Here is an 8,013-nt window from a genome sequence, read left to right as displayed (position 1 = left end):
CAGTACTGAGTCTGCTCTGAGTCTATTCTGAGTCTGTCCTGAGTCTGTTTGAGTCAGTCCTGAGTCAGTTCTTAGTCAGTCCTGATTCAGTCCTGAGTCTGTTTTGAGTCAGTCTGAGTCAGTCTGAGTCAGTCCTGAATCAGTCCTGAGTCTGTTCTGAGTCGGTTCTGAGTCTGTCCTGAGTCAGTTCAAGTCAGTCTGGGACTATTCTTAGTCATTCCTGAGTCAGTCCTGTGCCAGTCCTGAGTCAGTCCTGAGTCAGTCTGGGCCTGCCTCCTCCGGGCGTGCTGCGGGGGCCGCTGTGATCGCCCGCTCCCCTGGATACGCTAATTACCGGCTCCTCCGTCACTAAAGAGCGCCGCTGTCTGTTCACACGAGCGCTGAGGACATAATTAGAGTTCTTATGCTCATCTCCACCCTGATGAAGGGAGACGGTGACAGCCTGCTGGTCTGAGGGGAGCTGTGTGTATCTGTGTGGATCTGTGTGGATCTGTATCTGTGTATCTGTCTGTGTGTATCTTCCTCCTCTGTGTCACCAGTGTGAAGCTCACATACCACGGCGTTAAGCCGCTCTCCTCTGTGAAGCTTCTCTGTGAAGTGAGAGCCGTGTTGATGTAAGCGCTAGAGGCTAACGTCTCCTGAGGGCTAGGGGCTGTCAGCACGCTGCTATTACACGCCTCAGACTGTTGTTAAAACCCTCAAAGGAGGCGAATATGAAGAGGAAATAAGGATCAAATGAGACTGTAGATCATCCTGGTGATGATCTGCTTTAAAGAACAGATTCACCGTCCAGACTCACTCTTACAGAGAGCTAGCCTGCACCTTCAGCTGCAGTATTTGGCTCAGCGATTAGTTTGTTCCACTTCTAGGTGTTATATTGGATCCTGACCCATAACAGTACTGACTACTAATAAAAATACTAATTAAAGAAACAAACCACATCTGAGTGTGTGTGCCTTTAGTGTCTATGGTGTACAGATTGGCCCTTCGACCCTGGTTTTGTGCAGAACCCAGCATGCACCTGGGTGGACGCCTCCACCTGTGATGTCTGTTGATGACGGCTCATCAACAGAACACACCTGTACGGGTTAAACAGGGTTTACATCAGCTGTTCATCAGTGAGCCTATTCTGCCCTTCGGTCGACATTATGTTCAGAAAGGCGGAAGGCAATCCACAATCATGTGTCGTGTAATAAACTCCACGTCAGTTTGCGTTATTAGGGACTGATAAAATGCAAATGGCGGCAGCAGTGAGGAGTTATCCCCCCAACAGATGCTGGAGTGGTAGCCGGTCCTCACCGGATCTGGGAAAGTGATTAGCGCGGAGGATAGAGGCTGTTAACGATAGACTATAATAATATTCCCATTAACAGCCCGCCATTAAAGTGTCCGTGTCCAGCAGGCGACCGGGGAATATGGCTACAGCCCTAAGCCTGTCATTAAAACATAAAACCAACCATGATTACAAAACCCCCTGCGACCGCCACTGTTCCATCTCTCCTCCTCTCTCTCCTCCCTCTCCCTCTCTGTTCCATCTCTCCTCCTCCTCTTCCCTCCTCTCTCTCCCCCCTCTCTCTCCCCTTCTCCCTCCTCACTCTCTCCCCCTCTCTCTCCTCCCTCTCCCTCTCTGTTTCAACTCTGTTCCATCCCTCCTCCTGCTCCTCTCCCTCTCTATCTCTCTCTCCTCCTTCTCCTCTCTCTCTCCTCCCTCTCTCTTTCCCCTCCCTCTCCTCTCGCTCCTCTCCCCCTCTCCTCTCTCTCTCCTCCCTCTCCTCCTCCTACTCTCCTCCCTCTGCTCCTCCTCTCTCTCCTCTTCTCCTCTCTCCTACTTCTCCTCCTTCTTCTCCTCCTCTCCTCCCTCTCCCTCGCTCTGCGAGTGGGTAAGGCTCAGAGCTGTGTACCCTTCGCTGGGCGGAAGAAGCGTCCTCCTCTCTCTTCTCCCTCTCCTCCTCTCTCCTCCCTCTCCTCTTGCTGGGAGTAGCTCAGAGCTTGGTACACCTACTCCCTCCTCCCTCCTGCAGGGCTCTCGTTATTTTTAAACTCTGAGGGGTTAAGATCGATCCATAAATCTCCTGTCCCACGATGCTTCGATGTTCCGGCTGGGCTGTCCAGGGCCCGATTTATGATCTGTGGGGGTGGAGAGAAAGGGAGAGTGAGAGAAAGAGAGGAGGAGAGAGAGGGAGAGGGAGAGGAGAGAGAGAGAGAGAGATGGCCCAGCCTCCCCCAGCTCGCCCTCCTCCCTCCCCTGTGTCCTTGTGAACATATTTAGAATAAGAGCAGAAGTGAGGAGGTGTGTTTGAGGCGGGCTGGGGGGCGGTCCACCTGTAAAACGTGCTGAGACCCCCCCCCCCACAGCAGTAAAGCACCGCAGCACAAACCAGTCGATTATTCTATAGGTGAAAGCAAGAAAGCGAGCGAGAGAGGGTGGAGAGAGAGAGCGAGAGAGGATGGAGAGAGAAAGAGAGAGAGAGAGAGAGAGAGAGAGAGAGAGAGAGAGAGAGAGGGGGGGAACCCCAGCAGTCGGTTGCACCAGCAGAACGTAAAGCCGATCATAAGTTCGGGTGTAAAGTTCGCCTTAACCCTACGCTCGACGTAGCTAGTTTCAAACTAAAGGTGTTCTAAATTTTGGTTGCACCAACATAACTTCAGTTTTAATGTTACTAGTAGTGCATAAATTATCTAAAACGCTTAGATAATTTTCAGCCAATCATTGACAGCCAACAATGTAAACAGGAAGTACCGGCAAGTTTCCACCTTATCCGAGTGAAGACGCGTTAGCACCCAAATGAGAGGGCAAACAAAACAGTTCGACATTCATTTATTCTCTTAAATTGACTTGGGCAGTATAGGCGTGAGGCGGAGAGGTTAAAGGGGACCTATTATGCTTTTCGACTTTTATGACCTATAAACGTTGTTATAATGATTGATAGTCATGTTTACACAAAAAACGATGTATATTTTCGGGAAACTCTTCCTCTCATCTGGGCGCTTTCAGCCTTCTCTGTCAACGCTCTGTTTCGTCCTTCTCCGCCCCCTCGCCCCCCTCCTGCCAACCCAACTCCGTTGTGATTGGTTACCTTCCTTGGAGCGCGCGCGCGGGCAGATTTGACCAGGCATATGTGGGTGTGGCAGGAGTACGTCTACGTAGATGTTTCCCGGAAATGTGAACAAGTGAATCGCAATCGTTGTCCCGAGTGTTTAGCGCTCTGCACAGCCACCCCTGACTGTCAGCAGGGAATACGTCAAAATACATGTACGTCATTATTTGACACTTGAGTATGGTTGAACATGACTATCAATCATTATAACAACGTTTATAGGTCATAAAAGTCGAAAAAGCATAATAAGGTCCCCTTTGAGCTATTTGATGGCAGATTTTATAATAATTGCAGCTCATTGCTGCTTTGTATGCTATTCGTTGTGTGAGTGTCATGAGTTTTTGTCTGAGTTAGCCTCTTCCTGGCTATGCATTGTATGGAATAGCTCAAGAATATTGGTTTGTACGTGAGCTGGAGTTGTTTTTAATTTTATCTCTTGAGTAGATAAGACGGTTGTTTAGCAGCCGAACTGTTGTCAAAAAGGCCGGTTATTCTAAGTAATTCCGCCCGGCAAAACCGAAATCGCGTCTATAAATCTACATCAGGGGTCTCCAACAAAAATTGAACAAGGTCCAGTTATTAAAATGTACTTCCAAGAAAGGTCCGAACCTCTAACCTACCACCTCTTAATAGCCTACTTTTGTCAAATACAATCAACACGGCATATCTCCTTATAATTTTCACAGGGCTCTCAAGGCTCACGCATTTGGTGTGAGACACACGCAATTCAACCCATGCACCCGCTCACACGCCACACTTCGTATTTCTCACGCAGAGAAATTACCAGGATAGCACCCACCATTTTGGGCCATCAGTGGAACAGGTATTTTGCTTAACCTGTTTTGCTTACTTCAAATGTAGGCCTAACAGTGTTAGGCCTACATTTCAAGTAAGCAAAACAGGTACACTAGGCCTACATTTCAAGTAAACACAAAAAGAGCATTAGGGCTTCATTTCAAGTAAGCAAAACAGGAATACTAGGCCTACATTTTAGGTAAGCTAAACAGGTACACTAGGCCTACATTTCAAATAAACACAAAAAGAGCATTAGGCCTTCATCTCAAGTAAACAAAACAGGTACACTAGGCCTACATTTCAAGTAAGCAAAACAGGAATACTAGGCCTACATTTTAGGTAAGCAAAACAGGTACACTAGGTCTTAATTTCATATATACACAAAAAGAGCATTAGGCCTACATGTCAAGTAAGCAGAGGACTCATCAATGGCTAAGGATATGCATGGGGCACTCTGAACAGCCGCATCAAGTTGTGACAGTGCGTCGTCTGATAACATTTCAGATTTTCTGGTTGTCGTTGCAGCTGACATTGGGATTTGCTTTATTTTTTCACACAATTCATCCCTTTGTTTACCTTTAAACTAACGTCTCGGCAGCGCCATTGAAGCACTCCTTCACAACAGTCGCGTAACTGAAAGTCTTTTTTATGTTGCCCCAAAATCCATTTAATCTTAAGTGAGCATTAATTTGCACGTTGCAGGTCTGTATATGAGTGTTTGAAGACTCGCATAGACCTCTCATACTGAGCTCTCAGCTCGGATATTTTCCGCGCTCTTACTTCTGACTTCTGGGGATACTTTTCCTCGAAGGATCTGTGTTTGGATTCATAATGCTGCTTAATATTTCAGCTTTTTATCAGCGCCACGGTTTCCACACATAAAAAAAAACAAAGGTTTAGTACTACCTTGGGGGAGAATTAACATGTATTGGTCAGTCCATTCATCTTTAAAATGTCTGTTTTCGTGGTCAACTTTCCTAATTAGAGTTCGGTGAGTGCATGATCTTCGCTCTGTGAAGATCATTACTTTTTGCTGTTTTTATGCTGTACTTCTGCCTTTCAATTTATATTTCAGAAAGAAATGTCTTTATTAACATAATCATGCTTTGTACAGTGAAATCAAAAAAAAAAAAACGTATAAAAAATCATTATCAATTATTTTGAATTGGTCATGGGTAAGGATAGGGCCGTCACTTGGTCCGGACCATGGTCCGCCGTTTGGAGATGCTTGATCTACATCATGGTTTCTCAACGGGGGCGTTCGCACAACCTAGGGGGGCGCTGGGACGTGATTCCATTTTTAGGGGGGGATTTAATTCTTTTTTTATTTATTTATTTTTGGGTGAAGAAATAGGCTACCTGAAATACTTAACCTATTTTCATTTATTGGTTTCTAACCCTTCTACCATCTCAGCTACTTTTTACTGTCTATGCGCAGTGGAACAGTGATAATACAGCACGGTTCGGTTCTTCACACGCCCGGACTCCCGTTACATCAGCTATCGTCATGATCTCTATAGTAACCAGGGCTCCGAACCGGTTCAAGGAACGAAAACGAAAACCGAAAACGAACCGAATTTTACGAGGAACGGAAACAGAAACAAAAACCAAATGGTCTTCAACTGTTCCGGAACAGAAACGTTATTCTGAAAACCCCAAAACCGGTTAATTAACGTAACACTTATTTCAAAAATCGAGTCTGACTGTCAATAACAATTAGGGCTGGCCCGAATGCCATTTTTCAGGCTTCGAATACTCGTTGGTTTTTCCGAGCGAATATTCGAATACTCATCCCCGAAAAACACACCATCAAAAACAACATTAATAATCCCTATATACTCCCTGGAACCGATTTTGACAGTATCTACATATTTTGTTGAAGATTTAATAGCTTTTGAACGTTATTTAGTAGGCCTAAGTAAGTTGGAGTTACTTAGATTTTCCCTGTGGAAGCGAACAGCGGTTGTTCCATACCAAATCAGCTGTCCTCTGCCATCTCAGCCCTTGCGGGAGCTTTTCAATTCATTCTGGAACGTGCATCTTTTCAGGGAATTTGTACAATAAATCCATAACAAATATCGAATATTGATTGTCTTATGTGTCCATATTATATCCATTATATTTACCGGGTATTCCCAAGACGTTCACGCTCTGCAGCAAGCCAGTCACAGTTGATTGGCGCGGCGCTGTACAGCGAACGTAAACAAACAACTAAGCTAAGGTTAGCATTTCACTAAGCATTTATTTTCCTCCAGAGATCCCACTAATGTGGTTATAAAGTTAAGGGAAACAAGATATCTATTCTTCCTCCACCTCTCTCGCTTCTCTGCTTGGTGTCGCTTATAGTTTGCCTCCCTCGCTCTGGTAACGTCACGTACGGAAACAACAAAGCTCCGAATACTGATTTAAGCTTTGAATACTAATTTTCCCAACGAGTATTTGAATATTCGAATAATTCGGGCCAGCCCTAATAACAATGCGGGACAACGTCTCAATTTGCGGGACGTGTACCAAGTAATCGAAATGCGGGACTGTCCCGCACAAAGCGACACATCTGGTCACCCTTTTATCGACCACAAAAATAGACTAGGCCCAATAACACTGCCGGAACGTTAAGAACGAACGTTATTTTACGTTCCGAGCCGGTTCAGGAACGATATGTTGGTGGCGGAATTCAAGAACGAAAACGTTAAATATACCGGTTCCGTTCGGAGCGGAACGATTGAAAAATAATTTCGTTTTCAAGCCCTGATAGTAACGCTGATAAACATAACCCAAGTTTGCGGGTTAACAGTTCAATAACCAACACAACACAATCAAATATTTAATTTTGTTTCATAGCCCGTTTTCCTCCTTCCTCTTGTTCAGTTCCAGCTGCTCTGAGCGTAGTCTCCACGAAAAGACCATTGCATTTCAAATACAAAATATATAGGCCTTATTAGGCCTCTGCGTGCGATCTGCTTTCGTGGAGTCCCCGGCCGCAGGGTGCCGCGGCCGGGGTACGACGGGAGACGTGGCGGCCGGGAGTCGCGGGAGTGCCCGCACCAACATTCAACCATTTCTTCCTCAACCCTTCTTTCTTGGCATTGCTATCAGTGACCAACGCAAAATCAATGAAAAACGATGCACTGACAACTTTAAGCAATATAACACGAGTTTGAGTGGGGTTGTTAGTTTATTTGTATTTTTTTATTGGGGGTGGGGGGGGGGGGCGCCAGAGGATCAGGGTAAGGTCAGGGGGGCGTTTGCTCAATAAAGGTTGACAACCACTGATCTACATCATCATACCGATGAAATGGATCAATACGGTCACGCACAATCCGTTCCCGACGCAAATGCCGTTGAAACTCGAATAGCCATCTTTTGTATTGAAGTCTTTTAATGTATTTACCGGTCTTTATCGCTAGAATGGAACATTGCACCAGCTAGAGGGGAGTCGTAAAATCTATATCTATATATAACAGTTACGTTGAAGCTATCTGCTCGGTGCAACTGCTATTTTTTTAGTTGAGTGTAAAGTCGAACGTTTGGGCAATTTACGTTCACCGTTGGTGCAACCAGCTGCTGAGCACTGCTGAGCACTAAACCCCCTGCAGCCGTCGCTGATCCTTTCCCCCTCGTCTGCATTCATCTGAAACTATGTGCTCTGCTGTCCACACAGTGGGTGGCAGCAAGGTCAACAGCAATAAAGGCTGTGAGGCGGTGAGGCGCTGAGGCAATGAGGCAGTGAGGCGGTGAGGCAGTGAGGCTGTGAGGCAGTGAGGTGAGGCAGTGAGGCGGTGTGGCAGTGAGGCTGTGAGGCGGTGAGGTGAGGCGGTGAGGTGGTAAGGTGAGGCGGTGAGGTGGTAAGGTGAGGCGGTGAGGCGTGGTGGTGAGGCGAGGTGGTGAGGCGAGGTGGTGAGGCGAGGCGGTGAGGCAGTGAGGCGGTGAGGCAAGGCGGTGAGGTGGTGAGGCGAGGCGGCAGTGAGGCGGTGAGGCGGTGAGGTGGTGAGGCGGTGAGGTGGTGAGGCGGTGAGGCGGCGAGGAGGTGAGGCAGTGAGGCGGTGAGGTGAGGCTGTGAGGTGAGGCGGTGAGGTGAGGCTGTGAGGTGAGACAGTGAGGTGAGGCGGTGAGGTGGTGA

The sequence above is a fragment of the Gadus morhua genome, chromosome 2 (assembly GCF_902167405.1).
Source record: "Gadus morhua chromosome 2, gadMor3.0, whole genome shotgun sequence".
In the NCBI taxonomy this organism is placed as follows: domain Eukaryota; kingdom Metazoa; phylum Chordata; class Actinopteri; order Gadiformes; family Gadidae; genus Gadus; species Gadus morhua.
Note: the sequence above shows the minus strand (reverse complement) of the source record.